Here is a 23707-nt window from a genome sequence, read left to right as displayed (position 1 = left end):
TAGCAAGAAGCACTCTGGAGTACCAGCATCAATGCAACTTGTCTTTTATTTGGGGCCTCATAGCACGGCAGTGGATATTCAGAGTTGAGTGCAAATAGCCGCACGGCTATTCACAGTTGAGTGCAAATAGCCGCACGGCTATTCGCACTCAGTAGAAAATAAAATGGAAAAAATAAACAACTGTGAATATCCACTGCCTCATAGCACGATACATCCTTACAGTAACACATAGTCCTTCTCCTCGTAAGGCATTCTGGCCCAGGGGTATCCTTCCCTCTCTCCTACGGGGAAAGGCAGAGCAGCCAGAGCCTGGCTACTCTCTACTCAGAACTCTCTTCTTCTCTCACATCCTTATCTCTCCCAGGAGTATATCACCTCCCTAGGCTAGACACCGCATATTTCCCTGACTTAGTCACACAGAGGCTTGAGGCATCTGGTTCTACCTTCAGCTTCACTTCACCCCCTTGTGGGGCAAGGCCCAATGCATCCTTCCACTCCCAGGCTTCAAAAGAGCCTTCAGAGAGAGACAGAACCAGGAAGAGAGTCAGGTCTTAAACCTGGAGGATCTCACCCGCAATCCCTAGTAGCTGGGTAGGAACTGGTATAGTAATCCCCGCCCCTTCCTGGCATGGGATCTCAACTGTAATTAGCCTGCACCTGCAGATGGCAACAAAGTGTCTTTCTGGTTAGCCTTCTCACATGCAGGCCCATGTGCTAGAGACTTAACCCTAGCACTGCCAGCACTTACTAGAACTGACAGACAGTACTAGGGCAAATTCAGTAGCCAGGGGGCTACATGGCTACACATGTAATGCAACGTAGAGTTTCTCTCGCCCTCTCAGTACTAGTATTAGTATTGCAAACACTCTACTTGACTAGTGCTGCTTTATTTTTCGAGGTGGTAACTAAACTGTCAGCTTACATCATATACCTCTGCTGCCAACATTTAAGCACCCGCTGGCGCGCTTCCACAGGTGAAATAGTGTAGTAATCTAGTCAACAATTTATTGGTTCCATTATCTTCTGCCACTAGACCAATCTCCAATGCTAAATAAATGTAATTAAATAATATGAGGTGCTTTGTGGGCCTTTTGATCAGAACCCTGAATGCATATGGCTTTATGCCTCCTATAAGTGCTGCGGACTCCCTTCCTCTTATAGCATCATTCCTGCCACCACAGCCTCTAACACACCGTCCCCTTTCCCTAGAAGGATGAAAGCACACCCAATGGGCGGTAACAGTTATGTAGTGCACTCGACTATGTGCACTAATCAACATGGCTGTTGTGAGGTGCACCCTTTTACTGTGCGACCTATTAAGAGCCAGGCCCACTACTTCAACAACCATTTGTACAGGTGTGAAACAGCATTAGTGGAAAAATTGAACATACAGGGCAATACGAGGTTCAGCAGATTGTAGTAGCACATCAATTGCTAGCACCTGGCCACTTTACTATTCAGCAAAAGGGCCTTACTGTGTGTGCGGTAGAAAGGTTCTATGGGTTGGTATATTGGACTAGAAATAATTGGGCCACCACGGTTTTCTAACCATGGCCCATGCCAATGCCACCCACTGCTACTAGCAGCGTGTCATGCTAGAGCAGCCCTCACAGCTCCCTCATCATCCTCACTATTACTACCAAGTACAGTACATCTTTATCATGATGATGCTTTTCATACCACTAAAACCCTGAGTCACCTGATCGACTAGTACCAAGGATTGAGTCTTCTTCACATGTGCTATTGCTTATGCCTTTCTCACTTCTCTGCCATGTAAGATTTTGATGACAGGTCATGTGGCCTATAAATGCAGTGGTACCCAGATGAGTCCCAGTTTTTCTCTGCCTCACAATGGCATGGCACAAACAGGTGACTGCACCCGCATCCTCATCCTTGTTGATACAAAAAAATCCAAATTCTTGATTTTAGAATACTTGAAGAAACAGGACGAGAGCTGCCCTGACAAGACCAGACTAGACCAGACTAGAGCTTACTAGCTCAGACTAGACTAGACTATACCTGACTAACTCTGACTAGACCAGACTAGCCCAGACTAGCCCAGACTGACCCAGACTAGACCAGGCTAGACCTCACTAGCTCAGACTAGACCAGACCAGACTAGCTTAGACTAGACCAGACTAGCCCTGAGTAGCTCAGACTAGATCAAACTAGTCCTGACTAGATGTTGCTGTTGCTGGACTAAGCAACATTCTTGAAGCTGTCCTCCTTCCCTTCCTTGAGCTATCTTTTCGCACAACCGGTCCCACCATAGTGGTGGTGACCTAGTTGTCCTCACTTGAGAAGGAAGATGATGATGATGATAATTTTTTTGATGCTTTTGGTAAAACCTCCCTCTCTGTTGTGTTACTTTTTGTACTTGTTAACTGCTGCTGGGGGTGAAGTACAACTGCGGCTGGTTTTAAATGAGCAGGTTCCAGTCTTTTCACTGGGCTCCCACTATAACTCATTTCTCTATCACTTTACCTTTTCCTGCTGACACCCAAGTCATGGCCACTATGACCCCCCACCACCCCCACATCACAATCCCAACCCTCCTCCTTTGCCAATGTCACTAGACTTCCTTTTATGTAATGACCTATTATGTATATCTAGTATTCGTAGAGCTTCCAATGCCCAAACACATCTGTGTCAGCCCACACTCATTCCCCAAACGCACACGAATATGGTGGGTGATCCCTGATTATAGTCTCTTCCTTAAGCCAATTATGTATTAATTAGCACATTTTGATACAGAACTTTCTCCAAACGAATCAAAAAACGCAACACCAATTGACTTTAGGAGTTAAGCAAACATGTTATGAACTTTTGTATCAAAACCAACTTTGTTTGCAAATCAAGATGGGTGAAATTTGCAAAGTGCAAGCGCAAAAAGTTCACACACCTCTACCAGATGTTTTAAAATTGCAATCTTAACTAGAAGGACATTTTTTAATGTAGCAAGTGCCATCCTCAGCATTTCTATAAATTGCCGCCCTTGATCACATATGTTAATATCTGCTTTCATTATATCAGATCAATACAATTAATTATTAAAGTGAAAGTGTAAAACTGCTATTTCCTGTGCAGAATGAAAACTTCCTCCTGTCTTCAGTCAGCAGAGAAAACAAGCTAATTCCATTTTCCAAAGAGCCAGTTAATAATGAAGTCAGGGGATCATTAGTCTAATTAACTCGTTCCTGTTTCCCGTTTACATTTCATTATGCCATTACACTCTCCGAAATGTCAATTTTTAAATGCCACAGAAATCTATTTAATGTATAGACACAGTTCTTTAACAAGTCTAAGCGTTTGTCGCGATTACTCAGCTCAACTTCATAGATATTTTACCTTCTAATTAAATCTCCACTTTTACATTTGTGAACCGTGCATTGAAAAGGAAATATTAAGCACATGTCGGCCTAGAAGCTTGTGTTTTACATCTTCGCCATGCTAGGAGTGTCTGGTTAAAATATATTTAATTTAACACTCAGTCAATATGCACATGTATACTTTGATTTATTAGGTAAAAACACTACAATCCAATACTCCCAATTAGTTTTTCCATGCTATCCAGTATAAAGCAACAGTGGGTAATGCTGTACCCTAAAACAAGCACAAAATTACCTAAAAAAAAAAAAATATCCATTTATCAAGACAAGATTGAAGCCTTCATTCATCAAAACAACAACAAAATCATGACATAACCTGATAGTTCATGGTGTGCTGATCTATTTATAACTTATTTCCCCACATTTTCAGCAACTGCTTATCCAAATTCAACTACAGAATGTAAAAAGTGTGGGATTGCTAAAACTAGCAGCAAAAGGACGTCAGGATGCCAAAAAGAAAGTTGACATTTATTTTGGATGGTGAGTAGAGCAAAACTATTGTAAACAAATGAATGCAACGGTTGTATAGTGACTAATCATAATAAGATGGAACGCACATAACACCCAAGTTGCCCCAAAGGCGCCTGCCAAAGGGCAGCCAAAGGGTGTCGCGTCGTTCTGTCGTTCACTGCTGCTACAACTCTTTTATTGCCTGGTAAAATATTTTCTCAATAAATAAGCTGCTTGATTATTGTGTTAGGTCAAGTGTTTCAGATGTATATTGAAGCATTTCCATCTTCACACATTACCATGCTCGCACCGCTCTACCTCTGCATAATCCCACTTACTTCTTCCCCAATGCCAATTTAACAAGCAGCTATCAGAAATCCAAGAACCTTTTGATGTTAATCTTTGAAAATGCTATTATCTGTTTTTTTTTTGTTTTTTTTAATATTATTTGTGTTAATGTGTTGAATTTAGAAATTATAAGTATGATGAGCAATACTAAAAATAATTTTGTGTTAAAGTGTGTTTTTCTGAGTAAGTCACAAGTAAGGTTTCTGCGCTCGCGCTGTCCTCTTAAAATGGATGTAATCCTTTTGCTAGGGGCCACTCCTCAAATACTCCTATATTGGAGAACTCTCTAGATAGTTCTCCAAATGACTAAGAAAAACAATGCACACACAAGCGCACCACGAATTAATAAAATATATCAATATTTAATATCAGGTAAATCTAAGTGTCTTAGAACCCCCAGAGTGGTTGTTAGTTTGACTTTTCCTTGATTTAGATTTGTTCTTATATGTGCTTCACAGAAGCCTATCTTGGTTTAGTATCCCCTTTGTTACTATTTATTTTATTTATTTATAAAACATTTTACCAGGAAGTAATACATTGAGAGTTACCTCTCGTTTTCAAGTATGTCCTGGGCATAGCGTTAAGACAAATAATACATGGTTACAAATACAGTTACATAAGTGAACAGGGTATACATTATATACAAGACATTGCGTGCACAGTTAGAGATAATATATATTATAGGCGTATGTAACAGTTACAGATCAGATTAAAATGTGAGACAGCTTTGGTTTTGAAACAACTTAAACTGGTGGTGGATGTGAGAGTCTCTGGTAGGTTGTTCCAGTTTTGTGGTGCACGGTAAGAGAAGGAGCGGCCGGATACTTTGTTGAGCTTTGGGACCATGAACAGTCTTTTGGAGTCAGATCTCAGATGATAAGTGCTTTGTGGGAGTAGCCTTGTATTATATGTTTCATAAATGTTATATGCTTTTTGTTTGATGTTCGATAATTTATCATTTGATTTTTGTGTCCATGTGGTCTATGTGACCTGATATTAAATATTGATATATTGTATTAATCTCTGATGCGCTTGTGTGCATTGTTTTTCTTAGTACAGTATCTTATTGTTTTGTTCTCTATTGTAATGTTGTAATGTTGTTGCTTAATGCTAGTAAACCCAATAAAAACACTATTAAAAAAAAAAAAAGAAATCCAAGAACCTTCTCACCCCCCTGTACCCTATGTTTCCACTTGCCCTTCCTTATAGATTGTAAGCTCCTTGGCGCAGGGCTCTCCTTACCTACTGTAACAATGTATGTTAATGTTTGTCACTTCTTTTTTTTTCGTCCTCCAATCCTATTGGACAGAATATGTTGGCGCGTTGTAAATAAATGATAATATTAATAGTTAGATTTGTCAGGGTTCTCTCTCTAAAAAGGTGCTTTTCTACCGCAGTGAATTATGAAAGCGTCAAGTGTTAGCTGCAGTAATGGAAAAGGGACAGTGCAAGATCATTTTAGCAGGAAAAGGTATGATTGCCTACAGTAAAAACAAACTATTGTAAACTAAACACAAATGTTACTTTTAACACAATATCTCAGAAAAGTGAAGTACAGGCATACCCCGCATTAACGTACGCAATGGGACCAGAGCATGTATGTAAAGCGAAAATGTACTTAAAGTGAAGCACTACCTTTTCCCACTTATCGATGCATGTACTGTACTGCAAACTTCATATACGTGCATAACTGATGTAAATAACGCATTTGTAACAGGCTCTATAGCCTCCCCGCTTGCGCACAGCTTCGGTACAGGTAGGGAGCCGGTATTGCTGTTCAGGACGTGCTGACAGGCGCATGCACGAGCTGCCGTTTGCTTATTGGGCGATATGTACTTACTCGCGAGTGTACTTAAAGTGAGTGTCCTTAAACCGGGGTATGCCTGTAGTCTGCCAGATGTCGATGCCTCCTGACTTTTTGGAGACCTGTGGTGCATTCGGAAGTTTTCTTTTTTTATCCGACATGTTTTATTGGATTTAGACAATAAAAGTTTACAACACAATCGAGTCTGAGTATCGTCATTTACACCAGGGGTGCGCAAACTTTTGATTCTGCGCCCCCCCTGCCTCTTGTCCCCTGTTGCTCGCGCCCCCACCCCTCTTCTTTCAGTGCAGTGTCAAATGACGCGCGGGGTCATGTGACGTCTCATCACGTGACCCGCGGCGTAATTTGACGTCGTGTTGCCATACGTGTGACGTCACGCTGCATGACGCGTTGCCATGGAGATGCTTCTAGACGCCGGCTGAAGCAAGGTAAGTTGAGGTTCCAGAGACCTCAGGCGATCCCCCGGCATTTCATTTTAGTGCCTTGGGGAAGAGCGCAGGGCCTGTGCAACTGCCCGCGCCCCAACAGAAAATGATTGCGCCCCCCCAGTTTGCGCACCGCTGATTTAAACATTTGTGGATTGGGGGGAACAGAAATAGGTAAAGGGGGCTGAGATTGGGGAGGTTATGGGGGGAAGCGGTTGGAAGGATACAGTATACATCTATCATCATTACATTATACTTTATACATTTGCATGTTTATGATACTAGTTATTAATTTCATTGCTGTGATTATGGCAAGAGGGTTCTGGGAAATGTAGGAATTGTGTCATTGATGTAACTGGTCATGCTTTCCATCTCCATGATGTACGTGACCTGATTTTTGACCATGGAAAACACAGGAGACTCCTGCCTTTTCCAGAATCGGCCAATGATACATCTGAGGGAGCCTTCCAGAAGTTATTTTATTAAAGAGATAAGATTGTATAAGAAACACTACATAGTGTAATAGCATTGACCAGGCCTATCTGCCTAGTTTCCAGTATCCTCTCGCTGACACCATTGACATTTTTTGGAAATTGACAGGCAGACCATGACTTCTGCTGCAGGTCAGAGTTCAATCAGAGATTGCGTGAAACTAAGCAAGCCAACTGACAGCTTTTATGGGGGCCAGTGCATAGTGCTGACCTGGGTCCCTAGATTGTTGAGCAGGGGTAGCAATGAGGGTGGTTATGGTGGGTGCTCAATTATGTTGAGCAGGGAGGGCCAACTTCTAGTATTGGATGGGTGGGCCTGGCTCTCCCCCTCTTTAAGCGGCCCTGAAACCAAGAGTTATGAGTTTAACAAACAATATCAGTCACCTTTTTAATACAAAATGAGGATCTTATTCAGGCAGGAGGCTGTAGTACATTGAGAATAATATGGAACTGCTCCCCTGGCGCATAACAAGGACTGAAGTCACAAGTGTACTCACAAGTAAATATATGCATATGCTGGATTAATTCCAAAACAACTGATCTGCTGCATCCCAAAATGTATGGGATCCCCAAAGCACACAACCAGTTGACCGACTCAGCTGCTTTGTCATTGTCATCAGATAGTGAGCTCCCACCACTGGCACCTCAGTCTTATCAGGATTCAACCTCAACCAACTGGAACTCATCCAGGCTAGGAGGTCAGCTAGACATGCATTGAGAAGGTGCAAATGACTAGTACAGTTATGTGTCATCTGCATAGCAGTGATAATAACCCAGGCCATGATAATGTCCCCCACTGGTAGCATGTATACTAAAATCCCATAGTTTATAGTTTTAAGTACTGCAGAAATATTAAGGAGGACTAGTATAGAACAACTCAGTCTCTTGTCACCGTAATATAATAATAATAATAATAATAACTTTATTTATATATCACTTTCTCCCAATGGGACCCAAAGCATTTCACAGTACACAAGATCATTAAGCACCCAAACCAGCCCTGTCACAGTACTGCACTATGTATTTCCTGAATCCTAACTGGAATAGATCATAAATATATTGGGTTGACAGACTAGCATCCAGTTGGTTGATAGCACTTGGAAGGCTTTTTTCAGAAGAGGTCTGATAACTGCTTCCTTTAGGGATTCTGGAAATATCCCTGCCTGCACAAGGCACCGGACTATTTGAGCAATTACTGGGCTAATTACATCAATACATAAGAATTATCTGTTGGGCCCGGACATAAATTACAAGAAGTGGGATGCAACCCCTGCATAGTTTGCCCAACGTATCCCACATCCAGATGGTTAAATCTAGAGCACAACGCCATAGAATCAGTGTTCACATGCCTGAAACTACGACACTAATTTGAAAGCACTGTGGGAATCCCAGCACGGATGGAGGACACCTTATTAGCGAAGAAGAGAGGAAAATTAATCACATTGTGACTGGGAAAAGGCTTCACCAGACTGAAGATATGCTGGACTGCAAAGCCTCTCACAGTGTAGAAGATCTGAGCAGGTCTTCTCTCCACTGCCACAATCTCTCATGACAATAGGTTGATGCGAGCTGGGTATGTACACAGGTGGAGTGAAAAGGAAGACACAGAGAAAGCAAGTTCTAATATCTACAGTGATGCTGGAAAGTGGCTAGCTACCCATCATCACTGTGTGAGGCTCAGGAACATGCTATTTTTCCGTCGCCATCATTATAACATGCCCTTACTTCCCATATTTAAATGTAGAAAGCCCTAGCCACATGAAGTATAATAGCAAGAGATCAGCGCCCATGTAATTCACTGAAAGCCTTTCTTTCCTGCCCCTTTGATATACTTGTACTACTAGTTTGGGTCGATCTATACTAGCAAATTAAGCTTGCGTTGTCTGAGTTTGGGGCAAAATGTTAAAACCCCAGATAAAACTGGAAGTTGTGGTCATAGTATTAATATGTATCTATATAAGTCTACGTAAAAATGTCACAGCGCAAGCGGATATTTCTAGTGCTACAATGGAAAAACCAAAGGAAACAATCTACCTTTTACAGGACCATACCATTGCAATGTTAGCTTAATAATAAGGTGCATCTGGATAGTGCATCCTTTATACCACCCTTACAACTTTAAACCCAGCTCCCAGCTCACCTCCGTGCCAGGTAGGGGAAGGCTATGTGGCGACCGGGTCGACGGAGCTCCGCGGCGGACGCCGGTGCAGGGCACCGCCATGTTGGATGTTCACGCATGCGCGATGGCAGCCATTAGAGAGGCTCCGCACGGGACTACATGTCCCAGCAGCTCAAGGGACTGCTCACCAGGTGGGGGAATACAGCCAATAGGGATGCAGGATCCACGGCAAGCAGGAAAGATATTTTGGTGGGCTTGATACCACGCATGGAGTCGGAGAAGGGACTGCGAGGGAGTAGGTAGTGTCCGGGTGCAAGTGGCTCCAGATACCCCCCCACTGACCCTGTCAGCTTGTGGTGCTATAGGGAATGCCCCCAGATAGGGACGCTTCCCTTAGCCCTTGCAGTGAAAGGTGTTGCATCAGTGACCGGACAGCCACGCGGTAAGTTGCGGCCTGTGGTCTGGGACCAGACACGAGTCCACATAAAGAGACATTAAGGGAGATGCTAAAGCTGGGGTTCCCTCGAGAGGTGGATCGGAAGCACAAGGAGCGGAGGGATTCTTGGAGGCCTCACGTCGTGGGATCAGACGGATCCTTCTGCTTAATTCAGCGGTACCTGGGTACAGGAGTGCCCAGGGAGGTAACGTGCACCAACGGTCCACAGGGGTAGCTACTCCCTATACTTGGGTGGGACTGACACTGGGGAAGGACACAGGGATATTGGTGCCACCGCACCTTAAATATTATGGTGATATATATATATATACCCTGCATTATTATTGTGTTATACTGTGTGTACTGTTATATAGTAATGTTGTGTTCAGTAAATACTCCTGTTATATACCCTGTGTGTGTAATTACTGACGTTATTAGTTCCTGTGAGGGGTTATCCTGCTGCGTTAGGAGGCGCTGTAATCCGAGAAACGAGACAACTCCAGGCTCCCGGCAGCAGAGGCTTAGGCCTCCTGTGAGCCACGCATGTAATCATCTGCACGCGTAGTTCCTCAGTCACGGGGAAAGGGGGCTGCACAACCTTGTACCTATTAAAATGAATCTGATATCATATACAAGGAGCTACTGAAAAGGTCGAAAGAGTGTACCTGTTTTCATCAATTGACTTAAATATAAGCTGCACTAACTGTTACCAGCAGCAACAGAGAACAAGCACCTTATTTTGATCTGAATTGATACTAAAAATGTAGCTACCTAATACTGAAGTATTGACATGCATTTGTTACTCTCGTACAGCATTGTAAGCCTCTCCATGGCCAAGTCTATAAAGGCATTTAATTGAAACAAACATCATGAAACTGATGTGGCCATTACAGTAACGGAAATGTTAATGCAGAAGCCAAAGTACTGAAACAAAAAGAAAATATGCCACCATAAGCCCTGTCTAACAAGGTGTTGAGCACCAAAGCCCAGGGGAATGTAGGTCTTCTCACTGTGAAGATTAGACAAGAGCATTCAGGCAGGACACAGCAGGAATGTGAGGGGACATGAAGTGAGCAATCCCAGCAGACAGGCTGCTGAAAATGTCAGTCAGGCGCTTTGCCTCCACCACCTCTCACAGAGCTAAACATCTCTTTATGTCAGAACAAATTGGGCGATCCTCAAATCTTTCTTCTCCTCGCCGTCAATGCGGGGAGTGCAGGGAACGCAGCAAAGAGAGGGAGTGTGCCGAGATAGTTCAATTCACATGAAAGCACAGGGACACAAGCCTGAGAATACTGATACTGACTACACTGGCAGAGGCAGAGGCAGCAGGATGCCACAGACCTTCTTACCTCTGTTTTTGATTGCACTGGATAATTTTGTCTTTTTAGAAGGGCCCTCAGGCATGATGAAAACCATAATGAACACACAGCATTTAATTACGAATCCATTAAAACTTAATATATTTTTCAGGCCTTCTCTAAAACTTCACCAGCTGTGCTAAAGGTACAATCATTTTTAATTGTGACAAAAAAAATAAATGCATAAATGTGAATATATGTGTCTGTGTATGCTTGTGTATATATATATATATATATATATATATATATATATATATATAATATAATATATATGTGTGTGTATACACCAATAGGGACCACATAGTATCCACACACACTTTTAGTTGTGCTACAAACTCTCACATTTCCACACCCACCCACACCATTTATATCCCCTCTCACTCCACACACACCTTGTGTAGAGCACTGTTTATACTGTGGGCTCTCCATTCATTTTTATTCACACTGATACACATACACACTCTTTCTTCACTTGCTTTCAGTTACCCTTTGACACCTCCAGCCACAAAGTATCCGGACGTTCCTCCTTCTCCTTCCGTGCACCCCAAAACTGGAACAACCTACCAGAGACTCTCATATCCACCACCAGCTTAAGTTCTTTCAAATCTAAGGCTGTCTCACACTTTAATCTGGTCTGTAACTGTTTCATAAGCTCATAATATATATTTTCTTTAACTGTGCATGCAATGTCTTGTATATAAATGTATACCTTGTTCGTTTATGTAACTGTATTTGTAACCATGTATTATTTGTTTTACTCTGTGCCCAGGACATACTTGAAAACGAGAGGTAACTCTCAATGTATTACTTCCTGGTAAAATATTTTATAAATAAATAAATAAATAATAAATCTCATCCACACCGGGGGAAGGACCAGCACAGATAACATTCCAAGAGACACTGTTTTTAAGTAATCCTTTTGCTTCATTCATTGTAACATCGCCGGAAGAAGAGATCAGTGTATCTCGAAAGCTCGCACAAATAAAAGCATTTTGTTAGCCACAGAACGGTATCATCTATTTATTTTTTGATTATTGAAGCTCGGCTAACACGGTACTGATACCTCTACATGTATATATATATATATATATATATATATATATATATATATATATATATATATATATATATATATATGTGTAAATGAAGAGAAAAAAGAAGCCCAAAATTATAGCACTCCGGTATACCAAGTGAGTTAGCAAAATACAATTTTATTTATTAACAGTCACAAAACAAATTAAAAGATAGCAAAGAATATTTAAAATAAGGCATGAATCCCCTGTACGTAAACCATGGTAATAGCCATCTCACACAGCAAATGCATTAGACACAGTATCTCACATGAGAAATGACAGACACATAAGCCTGGAACATGGGAAAGTAACTATACAAATATCTCTCACAAGGCACTCTAAACAGGACAAAACCCGTAGTTACTCAATGTAATAAACCACTACACTACACTACGCTCCCAGTTGAAGGCACTTCTACGTCCATTTTAGAGGTGTTGTACATTTAGCATTTGTTTGGATTGGAGCTTTGACTGTGTCTTCCCCGTCTGGTATTGTTTTTATATGTATGTCTTTTTTACTGTGTTTCATGTGTTTTTCTGGTCCATAATTAATAAACCCTTTTGTACTAATATTCATACGTTTCCTTGATCAGAGTGCTTCATTTGGGATTTCTGTCTTTTTTGTGTGTTCATATATATATATATATATATATATATATATATAAAAACAAAACAAAAAGAAGCGCCGGCTCCATAGCACGTAACTGAATATAAAAATGGGTATATTTAATAAAAAGAAGCTGTCCCTAGGAACAGGATACTAAAAAAAACACAAACATTGGAGAGAAATCTCTAGGGGGAGGCATCTACAGGAGTGGAGGAGTCCGTATACGACACTGTGCACCTGATCATGAAAGATGTCTGCATGCAGCTCCTGCCACGAGCTCACAGCGTTTCAGCGTCTCACAGTGCCTTACTTGGTTCCCTTCCGTGTATGGTAAACAGTAGGAGGGGGGCGGATCAGCTGAATAGAGTAGCAGGCAGCACAGATACTCCTCTCACACATCTGTCTGCGATGACGTCACCACATCCCTACGCGTTTCGTCACGTTACGTGACTTCTTCAGGGGTAATTGGTCAGTGCAGGGTAGCCAGTTAAATAGTAAAGAGTCCAAGTAAACAAGACTACAGTGGCTGGAATCAGCAAACTGCTGATTCAATAAACAATTGAACTGGCTGCTAGGGATTTCATATGATGTTAGTTTTTCAAACATGGCTTCTCCATTTTGGCTTTATTTTTGTTAAATAAATCATGACACGGTGTAATATGTCATGTGTTGTTGTTTATCTGAGGTTGTATTTACCTAATTTTAAGACCTGCTATTATGTCCTGATATGTAAAACCATAGAATTCAAAGAGGGTATACTTTCTTTTTCACATAACTTTGTAAATATATATATGTTTATAGTCAAGGTTGGTTAATTAACACACTTTACTATATGATTAATCCCCTGAGGAGGTTGCTGTGCAAAGCGACGAGATGCGTAGGGCAGAGACAACACTTGACGCCAGTGATGTCATCGGATTAGGACTTAGTTGAGCAGAACTTCACCGAGTGGGTGACAATACAGGGAGTTCCATCTTGCCTTGTGAAGCACTGCACCTCCGGTCCGGAGGAAACTTTCTGGCAATTGCTAGCTAGCCTTTTGTAAGGCTTTCATCGTTTGGCGAACGGCCCATACGGATGCTTCTTTCTGGGATATCCTTTGGATAATATCGTGTGGTCCCTGGGCGGTGACTATCATTATTCTCTCCAATGCCTTTTACATAACTGTCTGTGCATGTGCATACCTCGGCTGCAGTAAATGATTTTTTGACATTATTACACCATGGAGCGTGCACTTTTCTTTTCTATAGATCTATCTGTGGATGTGGTACATCCAATGAAAAGCCGCCAGAAGTCTCCACAAAGTATTCCATCTCTTTGTTACTTGTAAAATGTGACTTTTTTTTACATTTCATAAGTAACCGGGCGATCCACGGCGGATCTAACCCCGCCAAACAAATTCACCCATCTCTACCAGAAGGGACTGAAATGTCAGCACAATGCAGTACAAATGGCAACATTTGAATTCAATTGTGTGTGTGCCTGCTGGATTACTATTCTTGTTACTGAGTTTTAGGGACGGGTTCCATACAGAAAGTACCTCACGTCCAGTGGCAGATTTCCCATTAAGGCCGATAGGCCCGGGCCTAAGGCAGCAACATTTTGGGGCGGTACATTTTCTCCCTCCCCCCCCCCACCTATACTGAGGCCCCGTTCTCTTCCCCATTGATTGCCGGGGAGAGTGTTGGGTATCTGTACAGTTCTTACCTTCTCCTTCGTGCCTCGTTAGGCGTCAAATGACACTGCAACATCACATGGCAACACATGGCATCGCGTTGCCGTGTCACGTCGCAGCATCATTTGACGCCACAACGCTGCAGGAGGAGGCGGCGGCGGCACCAAGGTAAGTGCCTATGGGCAGCGGATTTTTAAATCCGCCACTGCTCACATCACTGCAGAGTATATCATAGTTATCATAATACATACACTATATACACGTCCACTCCACACACACCTTTTGTAAAGCGCTGTATACTCTGTGGGCGCTTTACAAATTTATATTTACATACACACACACACACTCTCTTACATCACTTACATTCAGGGACCATTTAACACCTCAAGTCATAAAACGCATACTACACAGGGGGAGGGAAAAGCTTAAATCACAGATCACATTCCAGTATGTACTGTTTTAAAGCAAAAAAAAACCTTTTTGGGGCTTCATTCATTGTAAGGAGGGATAAGCACAGATAACATTCCAAGAGACACTGTTTTTACGTAAACCCTTTGCTTGCTTTATTCAATGTACTATCGCCAGAAAAAGAGATCAGTGTATCTCAAAAGCTCGCACAAATAAAATCATTTCGTTAGCCACAGAACGGTATCATCTATTCATTTTTTATTTTATATATATATATATATATATATATATATATATATGCGCAAATACAACTGTATGCTCATCTGCATGTCTTAGGCAGGTCTGCAACCCCGCCTTTCCCCATCATCACCCAGCACACAGCACTTCCACTGCAGCAAGGGATTCTGGGAAATGACATGCAAATGAGCACACAGTGTCACTTTTTGCCTCAAAAACCATATATATATATATAAATATCACAACTCTTAAATATAACCCACTTACAATGAAATAAGCTCAAATATGAAATAGCTTTAAAAGTACTTCGAAATGCATTTAAAACAACTATATATTCCTTGTTATTAAGATAGGAAGTAGAATGTAAATCTCTTTCAGTTGAATAAAATGTTAATACATAAAACAATGACCTTTTTGCTGTAAGGTGGATGAGGAGTGGGAGGGAACACTTGACCGGAGTTTCTGGAATCCTATCTATGATGCCCATGTGCTTGAACAAAAGAGACATACAATTGTAATGCGCTTGGTATAATCTATTCACTGTTATGACGGTGATCAATCAAGCATTCTTTCAGGAAGTGTTAATCCAGGTTTTAGGCTGCAAAGTGTTCATCGTGCCACAAACTTGACATTTCACTTTTTCAACGATATTAATGATAAATGGTGACTGCCATCAGACTAACTAGGTTACAGTAATATTGGACCCAATCCACAAAGCACAATATCAATTTTAAGCACATTCAGCCACGTTCACTGCACTTTTTTATATTTGGAAGGATAAACATGTGAGGGGCAAAATCTATGACAGCTTTGTTTCAGCAAAAGTGAATCTAGTTTTGCGCTGTGTTTACAATATTTGTAAGAATTTAATTAGTAGCCAGGTGTTTTTTTGTTTGTTTCTCCCCCCTCCCTCCCCCATAGCAACACTGGACAACCCTCCCATGTATCATTGTGGTGACGTCTTAATTTTTGTTAATAAAGGTCAATGTGGGACATGATACCAGTTCCCCAATCAGGTTGCTTTGGTCCCATTTTGCAGCAGGTGTGCGGCGATCTTAAATCTCTTCACACTGAGAATGATGGCAATGATTTCTGACTACATCATGCTTTCCTTTGCATTATGTACTGTGGTTTTAAAACATGCCATACTCATGTGCTAGTATCAAGAATTGTGGTAATTTAACCCACCTCATAAATGCAGACTTAATAACAGGTATTGATCTTGGTGTTCCAGGAAGAGAGACAGAGAGATAATGCTTTCCTGACCATATACACAAAAATGCAGCCACTTCTGGAAAGAAGGGCATACTTAAAAAAAAGAAACAGCCCACTTCTACACTTCTAGATGTAACGGTGTTGCCCGGGCCCATCTCATATTGACCCCCTTCTGTGGAAACTGACCCCTGTAACATGAATTGTAGTGTGGTGCACCTGCTGGCTTACAGAATCCCTGAGTCTCCCGCGATGGTATGGGGGATGGCATCAGGACTGGCTTATGAGGTAGTGCTGAGTTATACTCACTCATGGTACAGCGCCTCCATCTCTTCCAGACCCCCAGCATAGTAGGGAGGAGTCTCTGAAAGAGAACCTCTGTGTGCCCCTTCTTCCTGAATGACTCCACAATCAGGACAGAAGCGATCTTTATCTGTGGCATCCTTTATTAACATCAGCACTGGCAGACTGCCCATCATAGCGGCCGGTCTTTTAGCCGCTCATCTCAGGTTGCCAACCCAAAGGAAGTCCCTGGATACTCACTCCTAGTCAGGGCCCTAGAAGCTGTCCTTGCTCTTCCCTTACTCCCTGATGAAGTAAGGGGAATAGCCTACCCACACCTCTCCAATAAGGGAGGGCCACAAAAGCTGCCAAAGCCTTGACAGTTTGCTGGGTCAGACCAGTCTCACTCAGGTGGGGTGAGACACTAACTAAATACAGGAAATGCTGTGAACTAAATAGCTCCAATAGGCACCACCCCTGTGTCACTGTAATTGGACACAGAGCCTGATGACACTACCTTCATCAGATACTACACAGCACAGGGGATGAGGGAAAAACCCCATGATTACTCCTGGCAACCTGCCCTTACCAGGGATTATTGCACAGGAGGAGAAAGACATGTAACCCCAAAACTACACAGGGCTACATAGAATAAAGATATGTCTGACTTTAAGAATATGGTAGTGTAGTAATAATATTATTAATATTCATTTAACATGACAGCACCAGTACTATGGACTTTTTGGATAAAATGCAACACGTGTTAATACAGGGTAATAAAAAGCAACGCTAAAACTAGTAACTAGGACATATGAATAAATAAAAGGGCTAGAGAGTCTAAAATTAAGCCCTAGGAATGCCATAAAACATGGGATCATGGGAAGTACGTACAGGAGTAACTGTCCAAATTGGAAGAATGTAATTTCTTTTGAGACAGATAAGAAAAATAAGAATAGTGTTGTGTACTTTACAAGCATGTATCTCATAGCAACAATCATACTGAAGTTATTTATTCCATATGAACTTGGGGGTCATTTGATAGCTCTCCATGGGAGCCATTTTGTTTTCTGGGAAATAATTGCTAAATATCTCCTGAACCAGATAAGATTAAAAAAAAGAAAGTTGCCTGAGCACTGTGTTCTGCCACTTTCATAGTCGCCATTTTTATCTTACAAGTCCCATTTCTTATGTGTAACCAGATAATGTAGTCCCATGATGCAACACCATAAATATGTAATATATTAAATGTATATTTGTATGTAGTGCCATTGGTTTATGCAGTGCAACATAAGCATACCAAAAACTTAAACCTTTGCAGAATGATAGATTTGGGCAGACGTCTCTCAGCTCATAAGTACTACTATAGTTTTATTGTCTTCCAGTGCTTTACCTAGTTAGCAACTTCACTAAAAGTAGCGTTGGAGGTGAACTATTTTTACTGAATAACAGCGTGTTCACTTCTTAAAAGTATATATGGGGTTTGGGACGAGACTGAATCTAGGTCCAACCTCTACATTGCCCTGAAGGACCTCGGTGGGACCGAGCTGACAACATCATGAATAAAGACCAAGGTCTGCTGTAGCCGAAGGTGAAACCCCCTCCTCACCTCCCTTGAGGTTGTCTCTCTCCCCCACTCCCCATCCCATCTTCCTTCTCCTACTTTTTGACGGGAGCTCATAGTGCTTGTATGAAAACGTATAGCACCCGAATGTATACTATAATGCTTCTATGTGTCCCCCACCCGCTCTCTTTTTTTTGTACCCCATAAAATATTGTGAAAATACACAGTTAAAGAAAAAGTATGTATGTAAAGGAATAAATATTGATCGCATCAAACGGAAGAACATATGAGCAAGAGTGGGCTTGTCATCATTTTTAGATGCATTCTGCACTAGCAGAGACCCTGGAAGAGGATTGGAAACAGAAGTAGAAACCACAGGACTTACTAAAAACAATTCTGCATTTTCGCTATAAAAGGCTCACTAAACATTGAGTTATCAGCCCACTCATCCTTATCACACAGTCTCATTTTTAATTTCAAATCATCCTGGTTGTTATTCTTTGTGCAGCTGTCCTTCTAACGCTGCTAAATTGACCCTATCTCATCAACAGTTTAAATCAAAAGCTAATTTCCACACCTTTTTGTCCGACACAGTAAATACAGCTTCTAATCAGCAGTACTTGCAGCTCATGAAATAGGATGGGAATACATTTTTTTTTCGTCAAGAAACACATGACCCCCAACCTTTTCCTTCACATAAGGGGGATGCTTGGGATTTCTGTGAGTGATTCCCTATAGATTTAAGGGTTAGGGGCACCTGATTTAAAAGGGTCAAATTGATGATAATGAGGTAGACACCTCACGCGATAATAATATATATTTTTTTATAGAGCACTGACAATGTGTGCAGCGCTGTACATGACATTTCGAAGACACCATTAATCCTTGACCCACAGAGCTTACAATCTGTGCGTGAGGCACAGGGAGACAGCATTGGATTCAAATGGGCATTCATCTGCTTCAAAGGCTGTGTTCTTACCCCAAAGCCGTTCCTTCCATACAAAGGTACATACAGTAGGTTGTTTCTAAAGCAGCAATACATTCAAAATCCTATATATGTGTTTTGTTGAATAAACCAGTGGTGTAGTATTACATAATACTGCGGTTTTTTTCTCCCCACTGTCCTTTTGAATGAGTGTTATTGTATTAAGCTTACATTCAACATGCAATAGTGTTTTTTTTTTAATATATCAGTTGTGTAGTATGAAATAATACTTACTATATTTTTGTTTTTTTTAATGTCCACGCTCATTATGCCCCTTTTAAACAGGCAATCCCCCTCCTAACGGGTTACTAACATGGCTATTGTATGCTTGCCCCCACCCTGGGTTTCTATGGGGATCCAGACATCACTATTCTGGAAGGTTAGGTTCCAGGAGGACATGAGCAGAGGAGCCTCGGGGAGAATAAATGTGATAGTATAGACTAGCCCCCCCCCCGTTTATTATGTTGTAGATAGAGACAGTATCAGTTAAGTTAGGACCCCCTAAAGAAGCATTGGATTCATGTACAAGTAATAAAAAGGAATATAGCAACCCATAGAGAGTCCCAGAAAAGAGGGCTTACAAGTGCTGGCGGATCAGATCTAACCGTGGGTCGGTGCTAATATTCCTCATCCGTCTGTATGGAAGTGACAGCTCCCAAACAGGCAAAAGGTATTGGGTAAATTAAGAAAAGGACCCATCAGGATTCCCATAGGGGCTTAGAGTAATCGGATCAATAACGATGATGGTTCTGAAGCAACAAGGGGGTCCGGGTCCCACACTTATCCAGAGCAACTATGTCAAAGTACCTTCATTAGAGTGTTAAGAGTGGGCACTGATGGAAGAACTGTATTCATGTATGTCTGTTATAAAATCCAGTACAACGTTGTTAACATGTGTATGATCCGTCCCTGTCCATAGGGGCATGAATAAATGACTGTTGTACTACAAAAGTTCTTGGCGCCCATTATACAACAACCTTACTACCTCATTACCCAGCAGCTTGAATCAAGTCCCTGAGTCAAGGTAACCAATGCGGAGTAGCCATATAATACATCCTGATGTTATCTCCCTGGAAGCCGAGCAGGGAGGGATACACTTGTAGCTTGCAGAATGCACGATAGTCTCCCAGATAATGTAAAATATGGATCTGGTATCACAATCACTTAAAGCTGCAAAACGTGAAATCCTATATGTTTTTTTTTTTTTTTAAATAAATCAGTTCTGTAATAATAGATAATACTTACTGCATTTTTATTTAAATTCAACTCTTAATGTCATTTGTAATGCATCCTTTGATTTCTATAGCAGGTTTTAGCCCACTTCCCCAGCAGTGCACGCTCTTTGAAACCTGTCCTGTTTGTGATAATTTGTTGCCAATGTCCCTAGCGGTTTGAGCTGTAAACTGTAATACTACTGTTGATAATGTTACCTTAGTAATATCCAGATACATTGTAGCTACAGTACCAAGTTACACTGACTGAAGGATTGCTTGAAACTGAAAGGTGGCCATTATGTTAGGCACACAATCAGGATTTTTTTTTACCGATTTATAACAGGAGCACCAAACGATTGCCAGTTTAGGTAAGCACGTAGAATGATACATTGTCACATGCTTTACATATCAAAATAATATATTTAAAAAAAAGGGTGAATGTAGTATTGCTGCTTTAAGTAAGTGTCAACCATAACCATTGTCCAATTAAGTCATGAATAACATCATCATTGGATAACCACCTGCTGTGACAACCCAAGTTTATTAAGCAGGGGCAAAGGTCAAAGGTTCAACAAACTTGTTGAAATGTGTATTATTGCAACGTTTCCAATGGATAGCTACAGTATGTACTAGAAATCCATCCTTCTCAAAGCACCATGATTGCATACACAAAAGTAAATTAGAACCACATGGCCCTCAAAATAATAAAACCAGAGAGATTAAGAGCAAGGCCTATTTTTCTCAATTGCTAAGTAGATTTATGGTTCTTCTAATAGCAACTTCTACTCAAACCCTACATAAATAGGCTTATATGATACAAATATTACGTGGGCTAGGCGGAAACGACAAGGTCCCTAATCATGTTTGGGGATTACCTGACAGAGCAGAGACATTTCATTTCTATTGGAGCTGGGGATTACAGCGAAGAAACATCTAATATCCCCTTTTTTAATTTCATGCATTTTTTATTTACCTTTAATGATGCTGTATATATTCATCATCCTGAAATATTAAAACAGTCTGAAAAAAAAAAAAGTAATAAATTGGTGGAAAATTTAAGGGATGGGAATGCAACAGCACGCAAATCATACACTATCAAGTGCTTGATACACATTTAAAATGACTGGCGAGGACGGCAAAGCCAAATTCCGGGCAGATTTCTGAAGCGCAAAGTCACAATAAGAAGATCAGCAGAACAGACTGAAATAATAGAATATTCATCCCTCTAATCCATATGCAATTCTTTAGGCCTTTTTTTTCAACAATGATTATGAGGTCTGACTGCTGCCAGGATTTAACTCTTCAGTGTTCGCACGACCAATGCATTATTTGCCCCGTTAGGGTTTACCCTCCTTTTCTGCTGCAGACGTCAGCAATGTATTGCGTTGCAGTTTCGGTGGCGGCATAGTTGTTAAGTATAAACTACCCCAGGGGTTTTCAAAGCTTTGCTTGCTACAGACCACTTAAAGCAGCATTCCAGGACGCAGATTTTTTTTTTTTAGTTAAACTGAGTTAATTTCAGCTCCAGGACCCCCTACTTTCCCAGATACTTACCTCCGTAGGGGGTGCTGGTATCTCAAATGGGCTTGTTGGGGCTGACAATGGTAGCTTAAATGTCTTGCGAGCCAATAGGAAGCCGTGAGGTCATGCCTTGCGGCTTCCTATTGGCCTGCGCGACGAGAGACATTTAAACAGGAATGAGATACCGGCACCCCGTACTGAGGTAAGTATCTCAGGAAGCAGGGTGTACCTGGAGCTGAAATGAACTCGGTTCTGATCCGAGGATACCCTGCTTCCATCCTATAACTAGACAATAAATATAAATGGCAGCTGGAGTGCTGCTTTAAAAGCTTAATAACACAATATGAGTACAGGCATACCCCGCATTAACGTACGCAATGGGACCGGAGCATGTATGTAAAGCGAAAATGTACTTAAAGTGAAGCACTACCTTTTCCCACTTATTGATGCATGTACTGTACTGCAATCATTATATACGTGCATAACTGATGTAAATAACGCATTTGTAACAGGCTCTATAGTCTCCCCGCTTGCGCACAGCTTCGGTACAGGTAGGGAGCCGGTATTGCTGTTCAGGACGTGATGACATGCGCATGCGTGAGCTGCCGTTTGCCTATTGGGCGATATGTACTTACTCGCGAGTGTACTTAAAGTGAGTGTACTTAAAGCGGGGTATGCCTGTACATCTGATATACCCTTTACTAGATCCTACAGCTGCCTGGCTGGTCAACACAATATACACTTTGTTGTATGTTGGACAACGCAAATCAGAAAAGCAATCCCCCGTAGATAGCCCAGGGGAAGGGGAAATTAGAAGAGTGTAGTTGTAAGCTCCTTTTGAGATCCAAAATCCAACCGCCTTTTAGGGAGGGATCCAAGACTACTGTAATTTCATCATAAAAATATATTGTATGGCATGCCTATAACCGGCGCAGTTTTCCTCTCTCTTTACGGCAAATCAAACGAGCCAGGTTTAGGTGGCGTTAACATCTGAGTCTAAGCGATCTGTGGCAAATGTAAGAACCAAGATTACATTCATATATATGCAGTTGGCGCAAATTGATGCAGATGCAAATATTTGCTCCGTGTCCAAGAGCAAATTTCCCCAATTTAGAAACCTATCCAACACTGTATTTTACACCTGACAAGGGGGTCAGTAGAATGCCCCAAAAATTGTGCCTTGGACATCCTTAACTGATATCACTCCACTGTGTGCTGGGATTTGCTGCGAATAACTATGAAAAACAGCGTATGTTTGGTAATACAGCCCAACCCCGTTATAACGCGAATCCGCTTATAACGCGATGCAAGCGTGGCTCCCAATTTTCGTATTTATGAATACTTTACAACACGATTATTGATATTTTAAATACTTTATTGTACAATGCATATAATTGTACATTATTTCGAACGCGCTCCGCTTACAACGCGATGTGATTCTTTGGACCCCAAGCACAGCGTTATAAAGGGGTTGAGCTGTACTATGAAATGTCAAAAGCTTGTGTCCCTCTGTGTGCAGTAGGACTTATTCTTTGAAGTCCCACTTTTGTGCCATTAATCATTTAAGAGGGTTAATTCAGCTTTTGAATATGGAGTATATAAATGTATGCACGTTAATAGCTATACATGCAACAAATACAGGACTTTTCTATTCCTAGAGGCCACAAACTAAAATTAGTGGCTGAATAAAATACATTTAGTATTGTACTAAAATAACTTAAGCAATTTCTTCAATGGTGGTTAAGACTTTACTCTGGCCTTTGGCTAGATATTATTAATATATAGCACATACATTGGATGAAAAAAGTAATCCAGAAGATATATTTAATGCTCCTAAATTCTGCACTAAAATGCTTCCAGGCTTATTAAACTAGTAATTATTATGGCAAAGAGACATTGCTGCTTGGCAGGCAATATAGCAATAGAGGATTGTCAACTTCCTAAACACTATTAGCATATGTAAGAGGACAGTTGTAACACTTTAATAGCTTGCATTCATTTCTGTGCCTGCTTAAACAAATTAAAATATTGGTGATTCTCAGTCAATTAAACTAAGAAATAGCGTTCGAAGGAAGCCTTAATGAAACAG

The 23707-nt window shown here is 41.2% G+C and overlaps 1 protein-coding gene across 5 annotated transcripts in view; it reads right to left on the bottom strand.

Annotated features, from left to right (window-relative positions):
• The window catches only part of ESRRG (estrogen related receptor gamma), a 768405-nt gene that overhangs the window by 370011 nt on the left and 374687 nt on the right, over nt 1-23707 (bottom strand). Inside the window, exon 1 of one of the 5 annotated variants that reach the window (XM_075595601.1) lies at nt 21071-21123. The exons of the other annotated variants lie outside the window; for them this stretch is intronic. The gene's annotated coding sequence lies outside the window, so the exon portion shown is untranslated. Of the gene's footprint in view, nt 1-21070; nt 21124-23707 lie in introns of those variants that run through there. 5 annotated transcript variants of the gene reach the window in all.

Source organism: Ascaphus truei, chromosome 4 (genome assembly GCF_040206685.1).
Source record: "Ascaphus truei isolate aAscTru1 chromosome 4, aAscTru1.hap1, whole genome shotgun sequence".
Classification (NCBI taxonomy): domain Eukaryota; kingdom Metazoa; phylum Chordata; class Amphibia; order Anura; family Ascaphidae; genus Ascaphus; species Ascaphus truei.
This window is presented reverse-complemented; position numbering and strand designations above follow the sequence as displayed.